This window comes from Aphelocoma coerulescens, chromosome 2, assembly GCF_041296385.1.
Source record: "Aphelocoma coerulescens isolate FSJ_1873_10779 chromosome 2, UR_Acoe_1.0, whole genome shotgun sequence".
Lineage (NCBI taxonomy): Eukaryota > Metazoa > Chordata > Aves > Passeriformes > Corvidae > Aphelocoma > Aphelocoma coerulescens.
Window position 1 is genome coordinate 75,316,943 of NC_091015.1, and position 12,221 is coordinate 75,329,163.

General features: G+C 41.2%; 1 protein-coding gene across 13 annotated transcripts in view; it reads right to left on the minus strand.

Moving 5' to 3' along the window:
- The window catches only part of ATXN1 (ataxin 1), a 343,223-nt gene that overhangs the window by 284,832 nt on the left and 46,170 nt on the right, over positions 1 to 12,221 (minus strand). For 4 of the 13 annotated variants that reach the window (XR_011149131.1, XM_069008042.1, XM_069008041.1 and 1 more), the window contains one exon: positions 10,011 to 10,133. The exons of 3 other annotated variants lie outside the window; for them this stretch is intronic. The gene's annotated coding sequence lies outside the window, so the exon portion shown is untranslated. Of the gene's footprint in view, positions 1 to 2,033; positions 2,083 to 2,182; positions 2,366 to 2,452; positions 2,684 to 10,010; positions 10,134 to 12,221 lie in introns of those variants that run through there. 6 more of the 13 variants (XR_011149133.1, XR_011149128.1, XR_011149134.1 and 3 more) reach the window with 5 other exon arrangements.

Here is a 12,221-nt window from a genome sequence, read left to right on the forward strand (position 1 = left end):
CTTAAGCCTTTGCAAGCCCTTGGACCCTTTGGTTTAATCAACACAGGAGCTGCTCTGGGTACTCCTTGGATCAGCTACCATGCTGTGCATGTAGAAAAATGCTGTACAGCTTCCTAGGGCAAGCTAGGAGCTGGCATGCACGAGCTTGTCCAGACTTTTCAACTGGATAGAAATCTGTCTGCAGCCATTCCATCCAGCCCAGGATGTGAATATTGATAGAAATTGGCTGAGAAACAGCTCACTTCTGTTTTTTGCAGATATCTCGCATTTCACAGGATTAACCTTGACACTTGGATTTCAGAGGTAGCTTCCAAAGTTTTAGCCAAACTAATGTACGTCTGTCAGCATCACCCATTTACATTAACTGAATCCCATCTGTGAGGAGGGACAGTCTCACCCATGCTTTCCTCTCTCTGCCTGGAGGGCTGGCCAGTGTGGGAAGTTGTTATTCACACACATATTAGCATACCTATTTATTTGTAAAGGTTACTTAAAATGGAGTGTATTAGCAGAAAGTGACACAGTCTTACATTTCAATGTTTCAAAAGCAAGAATTGTTGTACAGCCAAGTCACCATCAACATTCATAAAAACCCCAAACCTATTCAGAGGTTCAGAAACATGAGCAGTTGTTTTATCTGACATCTTTTCTCCCAATGTCTCATGATTCCCATCAACAAGCTGTCCAACAGTGGTGCCATGCCCAGCCACTATCTCTGCCAAGAATTAACACCTCTTAAGTCACCTCCCCTCTTTTTATCCCACATCCATCTCCAGCCCACATCTTCTCAACCAGCAGCCCAAACATCTGGCCACCTTCACTGGAAACTGCCTCTTATCCAGCCTAATTCCCACAGCTCGATGCCCAGCTATGTTCCCGCCCTAATCTCTAAATACAACATTTGCTTGAGTGTGTTGACATCAAATCTCATTATTGACTTTAAGGAGAGCATCAAGAAGAGTTTCCTTCACTTCATCTTGTCTTGGTGAATACAGACAACAACCCCTGGCATTTACCTTTAATTATCATGAATAATGGTAAACTTTGGGAGAAAACCTGGAGTTTCATCCAATCTGAAGTTAGGCCTAAACCCAAACTGAATACTCCTTAACATTTTTGGAGGCTGTACTCAGATGTGGGGGTTTGATTTCACTTCCCCTGTAAACTGATTCTGCACCCAAGAGTGCTAAGATATGTTTTTCTTTTTATTCTAGCATTTTTTCCTCAGATTTCACTCCTTACAGAGCACTCTCTGAAGAATTGTCTCATTTGGGTCAATCAGAAATACAAAAAACCAACCATACACATTTACTTTATTCTCTTTTTTGTCTTGGGGTTTGATTGTGGTCTTCTGTTTCCCTTTCTTCGTAGTTATGTGCATCTTCCCTTTGTCATTCTCAATGTGCTTTTCCCTTTAGCAAGCTAAGAAAAGCCTCTTATATGCAAGAGATCCAAATTTGTGCTAGAAAAAGAAGACTATGAGAACATTTCAAAAGGAAAAGCAGACAAGGTAGCAAAAGAGCCTATTGTCTCTACCATCAGTCCCCAACCATTTAACAGGGTGCTCCACATGCAGAATTGGCATAGTCTTTCACACTGTGTATCACAAGAATAAATTCATTTGGCAATTAATAAATCCTTCCACTGTTTCATTTACCTTTCTGCTTAAGGAAACAAAAGTTTCCTTAGCAGTCTCTCTGATCTGTATTTAGCACACCAATTACAGAATAAAATATAAGACTGAACAAAGCTGGTGGTGTGTGACTGCTCCTCCAGGTGCCAGCACTCCCATGGCTGAGGTGAGGGCAAATGGGGGCAAACAGCAATCCCATCTTCTCAGCACTCATCCTATGTAGGCTGCTCTTATCATGGAGTCACTGTACATCAGGGTGAAAGCTGCTCAACAAAACCACCAGCTTCTTCCAACACCACGGGGATATCTCATCTCCCCTTACAGCTGTACAGTTATTAAACACCTGCTTTGATATCACACACTTTGTTGTTTGTGAATGTGCAGTCAGTTCGATTGGAATGCACATGAACCCAGCCCAAGACCCTGTTTCCAGCCTCAGCCTCTATTCACTGGAAAAAAAAAAGAAAAAAGAAAAAGAAAACTTGCTCTCTCAGGGTACTGGGCTTATTTCCTCTATAGCAGTTTCCCAGAGGTGACTCTTTCACTAACCTGGTTGGCTGACACAAATTGTGCAGGGAACAACAGGACGCTTGTCAGCACTGCTCCAGCATACAAATGAACATAACAGACAGGTAGCAATAAACTCACCTAAAGATAAAATTATGATCTTCAGTCATTGAGAAAGATGATAACTTAACCACAGGATGTATAGCAATTAGCTTCCTCAGCAGCCTACGGAAGCAATATATACAAATTACAATATAATCTTCCGCAATTTGAAACCATTTAGGATCTTTAGCATCATATACTTGGATCAATTTAAATCTTAAAGTTGCTATCATCTTTCCTTCTTCCTCAGAGATAAATATCTCATTTTCTAGTGAAACACAGTAGATGTTGTTTTTATGTGGCCTGACTGTATTCATTTCTTTCTTCAAGTTAGCTGGTTGAACTGTCACGAGCTCCCCAGGACTGTGCTTGCAAAGCACAAGGACTGGCCACGGCAATATCTGTGTTGGATCGCCCCCAGTGGCAAGGAACTGTAAAAGACTTTGGCAAAGAGAGAGAAATGAAAAATTATGATTGAGAAATAGGTCTGCTGGTGTGAGGAAAGTAAATAAATAAATAAATAAATAAATAAATAAATAAATAACTCTCTGCATGTGGAAATCTTTAAGCTTTCATCCATTTCTAGGAAACTGGAATGGGAGGAGCATGCCTCCTACTCTTAAAGACATCTGCACTATGGGGATAAAGGGAAACTACTGCAGCACAAGCAAGGTTTTGGCAAATTAAAGCTTGTCAGAATCACACTGAGCTTCCCGTTGGTCTGGGTCTACTTATACTTTCATTACAATTCTGTGTTTCTTTCTGCTATTTCCCTCTGGACATATAATACTTAAAAACTAGCACAAGAACTTGATTCTCTGCAACGTACAAGTAGCCAAAGTATTTCTTTCTATGGCCGCCTTCTTCCTCTTGCCTTGTTTTTGACTTAGCATCTGGGAAAACTGGAAAAACCCTGGGACATAAAAATTCCCTTAACTGTGAGTAAGCCCTCATTATACGTCTTTCTTTATAAAATGGCCTGCTTGATCAATGCCTGTTCGCATGGAAAGTTTCTCGTCTCCTTTGCTCTCTCTTGAAATTGCTTTGCATTTTAGTGTCTTCTTTGGCAAGGGGGAAAAAGCTGGATGCTGAGTTAAATCATGGCCCCTTTCTGAGATCTGGGGCTTTTGTTATTCATTTCCATGGCACCCGGATTTCACCCTTACTCTTAAGAACTACAGCCTCCAACAGTGGCCTACTACACCACTTAAAGTCTTTGGACTGGCCCAAAGTTGCTATTTAAAATACCAGCGATTTCAAAAGCCTGTTTAATTCATTAGGCTTTCTCCAGTCCACTCAGCCTTGTTCAGATGAATCCAGTAAGCTATGTTCCTATGTGCTCTCTTGCCTTTTAAGTGACAGAACTTTTAACTTTGCAGACTGAGAACTTACCCCAAGACAAGTCTAAAAATTAAGAATCCTTCTCTATTGAAATCTGAGGCTGATACTTGCATATATGACGATTTTAGAAGGACTGAATCTTTGCCATAGAAAGATGTCTATTTAAAATCTAGGCCAGGAGAATATCACTTTTTTTACAAATCAGTCTTACTTAAGTTTATGGCAACCAGTAACAGACCTGCAAACATTTATGTACTTGGCAATTACAGTCAGCTGTCTGGACACTCAGCCAATGGAATTAAACATTTGAGAGATTGTGATTCTATTATATAATCTGGTTATGAACCTAATTACATCTCTTGTCATTGTTGACAATGTATGATTACAGAGACAAAAATCTTGGTTCTGCTAGTCAAATTCCATGGAGAGGTATAGACAGGGAGAAGGAAGGGAAAGAAAACGGAGGAAATCAAAACAACTTTCTTCTCATTTAAGAAAAGACTACCTGAGTCCAGGAAAAGAACAAAAAAGAAAGGGGAAAAAAAAAAAGGAAAAAGAAAATAACACCAAATAAGAATACTTAAGTTCCCTTAAAACGCTGAAGGAGATGATACATGGATGAAAAGGTATACAAGGCTATTTTCAATTAATCTGTAAATAAACATGTAAAGTTGAAGCTTCCAGAAAACTAGCATGGAAAAAATATTATTAAATGAATTCTTGAACATAACACACAGTTCCAGCTTTGCAAGTAAGGCGATACATTCCAGTACATCATGCAGATGCCAAGGGTTCTCTCAGACAAAAGCACAACTCTTTAGAGAATCAGAAGTCCTTTTTAGAAGCAACAACTGAATTCACTACCCCTTGTGATCTGCAGTCTCCTAGCTCCACATGTCCAGCAGATAATACAAAGCAAATTGTAAGCCTTCCATATTTTCCATGGTGTTGCTTAGTTTGTATGCTCAACCCTTAATTGCTGATTTTAAACTTCACTGGAATGAAAATTAATTTCTCAAATTAATTTCTCAAATTATTACACTATAAAATCCTGCATGCCCTGAAAGCGATGGCTTATTTTAATAATGATTTTTTTTTTAATCAAACACTATCAAACATATTTCCAAAACACTAATTGAAGTTTTGATTTTTTTTTTCTGACATTAATAAACCCCAAAGTCTGAGGACTCTGTTTCTGTTTCTTGCAAAACTGAAATTTTAAACAAGTCTAAATTTTTTCCAGATCATAAGTTACTGCACTGATAGAAAAATTTCAGGGACCTTACTGAAAAGGAAAATTTTATTATTTCTGTTTGTAGAGGAAATTGAGAGCTAGAAGTAACAAAGAAAAAAACAAGTAACTTTTTAACACATACACACAATTCTGAAAAATTTAGGAAAAGCTCATGATTTTTGAGCTGTTGTTCAGCAAACTGCTGCAAAATGAAGGACAAAGAAGTAGCGACAGAGAGATTTTTCCATGGTTTCAGAACTAATATTCTATGCTGGCCCCAAAGACCCTGCAGGTCATGCTATGAAGTTTACCTCGCTGCCCTGACTCACACATGTTTATGGCAAAAGGTAAGGATAGTGACAAGGCTTGCTCCTACTGTTACTTTAGTATTGCAGGTTTTATTCATTCTTTATTTATCTAGAAGTGACCTGGACACTCAGCTTGACTTCTACATGCCCCATAAATGAGAGGCACTTAAATTTCTCTTGGTATAATTTTCCTTATCACCAATAATTTCTTCTAGCCCATGGCAGATGGACAGTAGAGGTAGGAAGGAGACCAGATTACTCTGTTCCCAATAATGCTATTTCCTCCGTTTTTTATATTGATACTGCTGCTAACATTTTCTTTCCAAAGCCACAGTAGAAGCTAGTAACTGCGAAGAATAAAATGAAAATTACACTTAGAAATGGTATCCTTCTCTTCTGATCAGCAATCAGTCAGCCCATATAAATTGTACTTGTGCCTTTGAATTTAAAATGTGACTGTACTCAGTCTCCAGAAAGCATAATTGAATTTGGAATTCACAAAGCAAAAGGGGGAAAATGGTATGTTAATGTTTCAACCTCTGTCAGTGTTTTAAATCTGGAAACTGCTATTCTTTTAAGGAATAGTAATAGTTTTGGAAGCAATACAGGTAGACTGTACTTAAACTAAATTGTGTATGATTCTTATTCTGTTCACTCAGAAATTCAATGTAAATGTTAGAAACTTTATGGAAAACAGGGCAGAAATGTGTTCAAGTATGCTTACGATGATCAGGTTTTAGAAAAGAGAAGTTGCACGTGCACCTCAGCTTTCACACTCGCAAAACAACAAAGCCTGACTGGTAGTGCTGGGAGCTAACTTCTAATGAGCATTTAAAGTGTGATAGAAGATAAATCAATATTTTTTTCTGTGAATAATCTTATCCTCTGACCATAGAAATGTGAGCTGCCAACAGCTGGGCACACATACAGCCTTGAAAATGCCATTCCCTTTCATGGCTGTAAACCAAAACAATAAATCATTTCAGTAAGATCATTTTCTGTCTTCTGCTTGTTCCTACAAATAAAGAAAGGCATGGGCCTATCCCAAACAAAACAAAACAAAATCATTTGGGGATTTAACAACAACAATTTAATTTGTATTAACCACGGCACAACATAAACATTTTCCTCAAAGCTGAAGCAATAACAGCTTACGCATATTTTCCATGTGTGGGGGTTTTTTTTGTGTCTGTGAGCTGCTGAGACTGCTTTCATTAAAGCAAATTCAAAAAACCCACTTCCCATATGAATCAGAGTTTCATATTTGAACTGCAGGATTCCTCATTTGATGGTTTACTTGTTGATTGAATATGGATGTTTAACAAAGGTGGGCCAGCCAGGAAAACAGAGTAAGAGAACAGGGAATACATTACAAAACAGAAGCACGGCAAAGTGAGTGAATTAGCATAGCGCCAGAGCAAAGAGATACAACATGAGAACGTGTACTTTTTTGTCCCCTTATTTCCATCAAAATCAATTTGTGACATGCTTCCATGCCCTATGAAGTAAACACAAGCTTTGAGGCGGGACTGTGAGAACAACCTTACTTAGAGCCACTGTCAGAAAGTGATAAAAGACAAAGTACACGAGTTTCAGCTGTGGTGGCTAGTCTTGGCACTGTCAGTGTACATCGTTCAAAACTCCACATTAGTGAAGCCAAGTGTTTACTTAAAATGTCCTTGCAGTTGATACTGTAGCTTTTTGTCAGTGAGCTATGTGGTGGGCACACTCTTGGAAAGATGGTAGGGTGGGTGGGAAACTGGGTGGTAAGGCTGGTGCTGCAAAACAAGCTACTTGCTGTAGTTGGGTCACCAGGACCAAGAGAATTCCTCATAAGGTGACACTGACAGACCTATGAGACACTCAAAAAACACAACAGGAGGCTGTGTACAGACAGCAGATATGGCACCCAGACCATGGGTTCAGCATCCCTACATATAGAGCTGAAGGGCTGAACGGCAGCTCTAGACTCAATTTCATCCCACCCCAAAGCAATAATGAGCTCTACATGTCAAGACCTCACTTGCAGATGCCCAGTGTTTGCTGGACACCCAGGAGATTAAGGCACTTTTGAAAATGTCTCAGTCAGGATCTTTTAGTAGCCAGTCTTTTTTCTTTGCCTTAGGTGTGAGCTTGGTACAATTGCTACCTCCGAATGCTTCTCCCATTGCAATAGAAATCACTCTACTGACTCAATTTAACAGGATTTGAACTTGCTGCTGTTTTCTGCCAAGAAAGCAGAATCTTTCAGCTTTCTGTGCGCAGGAACAGAGATGTTAAAATTAGCCACAAGCAGTATATTGCTCCCTGAATACAAGAGAAAGGTACTGCAATTTGCTGCACAAAGGCAATTAGTTGAAAAATTAATTCAAAAGTAACAGATTTAAAGAAAGCATTCTCTGCTTTGCCAAGACAACTATCATGCATGCAGACATCACACAAATAGCAAAATGTGTACATCCAGCTTTTGTTTGAGAACCCCTGTGAGGTCACAGCAGATAGCACTGTTACTTACTTAAGCATCCTACAACCAGCACTGAGATGCTTTTTAAGCTGCGAGACGCAGAGCACACAGAAACCAAGGTCACTTTCTATGTCTCTTTTTGTTTCTGCTCGGTGGAGTAGCCATTTCAGCTGTTAGTGCTTCAGTTAATCCCTGTCCCCTTTCTGGGGCCATTGGAGGACCTGAGTAATTTCCACCAGTGCAGCAGGTTATAGCAATCATTGTTAAAGAATGAGGAGGTAGAGAAGAAAACACCCTCAGAGTTCCTGTTCAGTTGGATTCTGTTCAAACTAACTGTGAGACATAGCTGCAAAAACAGGCCTTACAATATCCCAACTAGGTTGTTTCTGCTTCCCATTCTTAGGCCAGCAGAGGGGTCTGAATTAAGACATTCACATGTCTCACCATGCTGGGGACTGGGAACAGACTCTGTGAAATTGGAAGAGTGCAGTAAGGACACTGATTCCTATCTCTGTGTGCTGGTTCAACTCACTAATCTGCAGAAAAATGAGCCCAGCTAAAAAGAAGAGGTTAGAAAGGTGTTGAGAGCCAGAGTTCACATGAAAACAGTTTGGTGCAGCCAGGACAGGGGTGGTGGAAAGCAGCAGAGGGAAGGCCAGGAATGGGGACTTCCCATTGTGGATAGCACACTGCTATGGTTAGCGCAGACATTTACAAAACTATGGCACTGGTGTGTGCAAAGTCCTAAGTGTTCCTTCTCTCTCCCTCTAACCGAAAGCAGCAGATATTTTTAAAATGTAAAAGTATTTAGAATCATGAGCAGAAGCAGAATTTATCAGGACTGGTAAGCACTTTTTGTCTTCCTTACAGACAAGTAGCTCTGTGAGCAGCAGATTCCACGAGAACCTGCATCTCAGGGCGTCCTTCCACCATGGGCACTCAGAGGTCTGATAGGCTCCGAGTTCTGAGTCCTGCAGCCTGGAAACCTTCTTGCTGCCTTCTCCCTTCTACCTGACCACCTACTTTTGAGAACTTAAGACACTTAAATAAAGCCTAGGCCACTGTCAAATTTGGTTGAAACATTCTGTGAGTTCATAAAAGATTGGTTTCACCATGTGGAAGGAGAGATAAACAATTAATACAATCTGTCCTAATGCATAATGACTTTTTCATTAGGAGGCAGGTCTAACAAAAATATATAAACATGTTCCTGCTCTATTAACAACCATTTACAGGTCAACTTATGCTTCTGGTTATATAGCTGTAAGCACAGAATCGCTCTGATTCACCAGTTAACCTCAGCCAACAGTGAAAAATAACCTGAAGCACCAAACCAGACTGACATATACACACCACCTAAGCACTGCAATTCTCTGACTAGCAGGCAAGAGTGCATGTTTATCACAAACAATGGGGGCAGCACATATTAAATCTTTTAATGAGTCCTCACTTGTGTCTGGCAAATTAAAACATCTGAAATAGCAGGTTAGAACTAGGAGTACAGTATAGCATGTCTTAATTTTCCCTTTTTAGAAGCACACAAGAAATAAGAATATTTAGATATACATCCTAGAAAAAGCTGTATTCTGCTGTCTGAGGTACAGCATTTTCACAGGACATTGCCAATCTAACAAACATCACAAAGTGAACAAAGCAAAATGAATTTCCTTTGTTATTGACTACTGCTACATCATAGTAAAGGAATTATAAAACTGAGTTCATTTTGTTCAGCCATTGTTTTATGCCTACTTTTGTATTCTATTGGATTAGAACGGATTAATTTGTTTGCGTTCTCTTTCTAGACACTTTTCATGTTCTGGCTCAGTAACAAGGCTCCATTTTAAAAAAAGAACAAAGTCTCAACATCTATATTTTTTTCCTTCATGCTACAGTTGCTTTAAAAAAAAAAAAAATCTTAACAAGTTTAATATTTGGACTTACACTAGCTGGCAAAGTAAATTTCTCAGTAAATGACAACACTTCTTCAGAAGTTGTCTTCAGCCCATTTTTTAACACTTTATACCACTGCATTGCCACAGGCCCCAGATCATTTATTCTAGCTAGTTAGCTGAATTCTTGTTTCTACCTCTGCATTGACTGTTCTGACAGGAAAACCTGTTATTGCCAACAGATAACCAAGATGTGACGATGTTTAAAAAAGCTTTATGAGCCCTCTCCTGACACAACAGACTGCACCTCCACTTGCCCTGAAAGCCACCTTGCTGGTCAGGGCACCACTAATGTCTCCTGTGAAAGCAGGGAAGCCAGTCCCAGGCATGCAGCTTCTCCTAACTGTGAACTGGGGGAACTTGTGCTGTCACACCCCAGCAGGTGCTCAGCTGCTGGGGCAAACGGGCACCCTCTCCTGGTCTGACCTAAGGGCTCCTAAGAACACAAAACTCCCCCAGGCAGTCTGCTCACCTTCTGTCCTTAATCATGTGGGTTGCTAGCCTTTCATTTCACCAGTTGGAAGCCAGCAGGCAAGTCATGGGAAGCTTCCTCCCCAGCAGGTCCCATCTTGTGTTGTTCCAGTCCTAGGCTGGGCTGTTAACAGGAAGAAGGAAATGGCTGAATCTCTGTACTTAAGGAAAACAGGGGTGGGTTCACCTCCATGCCGTCTCAGGCAAACCATCTATCCTACCTTCCAGCTGAAGACTAAAGATGACTGCTTTTATCTGCTGTTTCCATCATAACCCTCTTCCAATGGTCACCAACACCTGGTGCAATGGGGCCACGTTATTGTTTGGAGTCTCTCAGTCCTACCCTCATACAGACAACAATAACAACAACTGGAAGAAAAGGCATTCTTATGCTGGGTCGCTTTAAAACCTGTGCACTGAATATAAGTGTTCTCCAGTAGATTCAGTGGGATTTCCTGCAGCACATACAGCAGTGCACTTTTACCCACAGTAACTGCCATTTGCACTCATCTCCTTTCCATGAAGATCAATCTATAAACCTAATAACAACAGAGTCATCTTGGATGACAGGTATTAGCCAATGAATTAATTAACCATAATGGTAGAAATTTTGGGAAATAATATTCTATGAGAGCAACACAAATCAAACTGGACAAGCAGACCCTGAGAAAAGTGAGTGACTTGCCCAGAAATGTGTTTTTACAGTATTTAATAGTAGCAAGTGTTATTCTGAGACAGGGCAAGGAAAGGAAATTGTAAGAATAACACACTAAGTCCAGAAAACACAACCACCATGTCCTGTTACCATTTCTGAAAGTCATTAGCTCCTCTCCCTGTGAAAAGTAACACTGAAAACTCTCCATGCTCTAGCACAGTAATGGCAGCAATTCCTTGGCATCCTGTTCATGGATCACTGTCAACTTTCTGAATGCACTCTGGGCTATCATACTGCCTTGTAACACCAACCTTTTAAGGCAGCGTGGCTTTGCGAGCCGCTAGCAATCTGTAAACCATAGCTGAGAATCACTGCTCTTGATAATTTGACTTCAGCAAATCTTGAGTGGACAGAGCTGCCTACCCCCAAGGTCAAATTTTTCTGCTGGCAACAATTTTGGTATTTGATTTCTAAAGCTGAGGCAAGTGGAATGATGACGAATCCAGTACTGTGGGATATGCCCAGCCCTTGCCCTGGAGGGATCTCTGCTGAGACAAGAGATTTCGCAATCACCCAGCAGGACTCCCTAGAAAGGCAACCACTTCTTGGGTCATGGCGAGGAAAAGTGGACCCACAATCCTTTGAGAGACACTATGCAGATCTTTCTGTAACCCCCTGGTCTGTCCCAGACCCTCTGTAACCCATTGGTCCCCCACTGATCCCCTGTATCCCTATAAAAGGAAGCCCCCTGGCTCTGTGGGGGGTGAGAGCTCGGCCCTGGCTTTCCCCTTCGCCGGAGGGGACCCACAATAAAGCTACCTCTGTGCGGAACCAGCCACACGGGCCTTCTCGTCTCTCTCTGGTCTGGTTTGGCCTGGAGGTGCCCTGCAGAGCTGAGCTGAAATCACGAGCTGAGAATCACTTAAGAGCTGACAGCCTCTGCAAGGGCCCCTCTGCCAGCAGCTGAGAGGAAGACACTGGGCCTCGGGAAGGCGATCCCTTTCGGGACCATCTCTCCGGACCAGTCACCTCTTCCTGGGTCAGAGCTACTGACCCCACCACCAGCTGTAATACAGTACTTCTTCACTTAGAGGTCATTCACTTAAATATCAAACCACTAACTTCAGCTGTAACTCCTGGGATTTGACTCAGTGGCTCAGTCTGGAGTGCCTTGCAGTAGCAGTGGCAGCCTTGAGGAAAGCAATGAGCCTTATCCTAAGCCTTCTCCTGGAATCAGATTGCACAGTAACAAGGAATTCCTGGCACTGTGGTAAACAGTTCTCCCTTGTCCAGGATATAACACCAGAACAGATGATAATAAATAAGCCACTTCAACAGGGCTGTGAAAAATGATCCATGACATATCTGTAGCATAGCAAATGTCATCTCGGAACAGGCTTGTCTGGATGCCTACAGGAAAGCACCAACTGTCTGGCTCAAATTCGCAGCCTACTCCTGGTACGGCGCTGTGAGCAGATTGGTGACTGACTAATTCCGCACAGCGGTTCCCTACCTACGGAGCACTCTTTCCAGCTATTAGTGTCACAGTGTATCAAA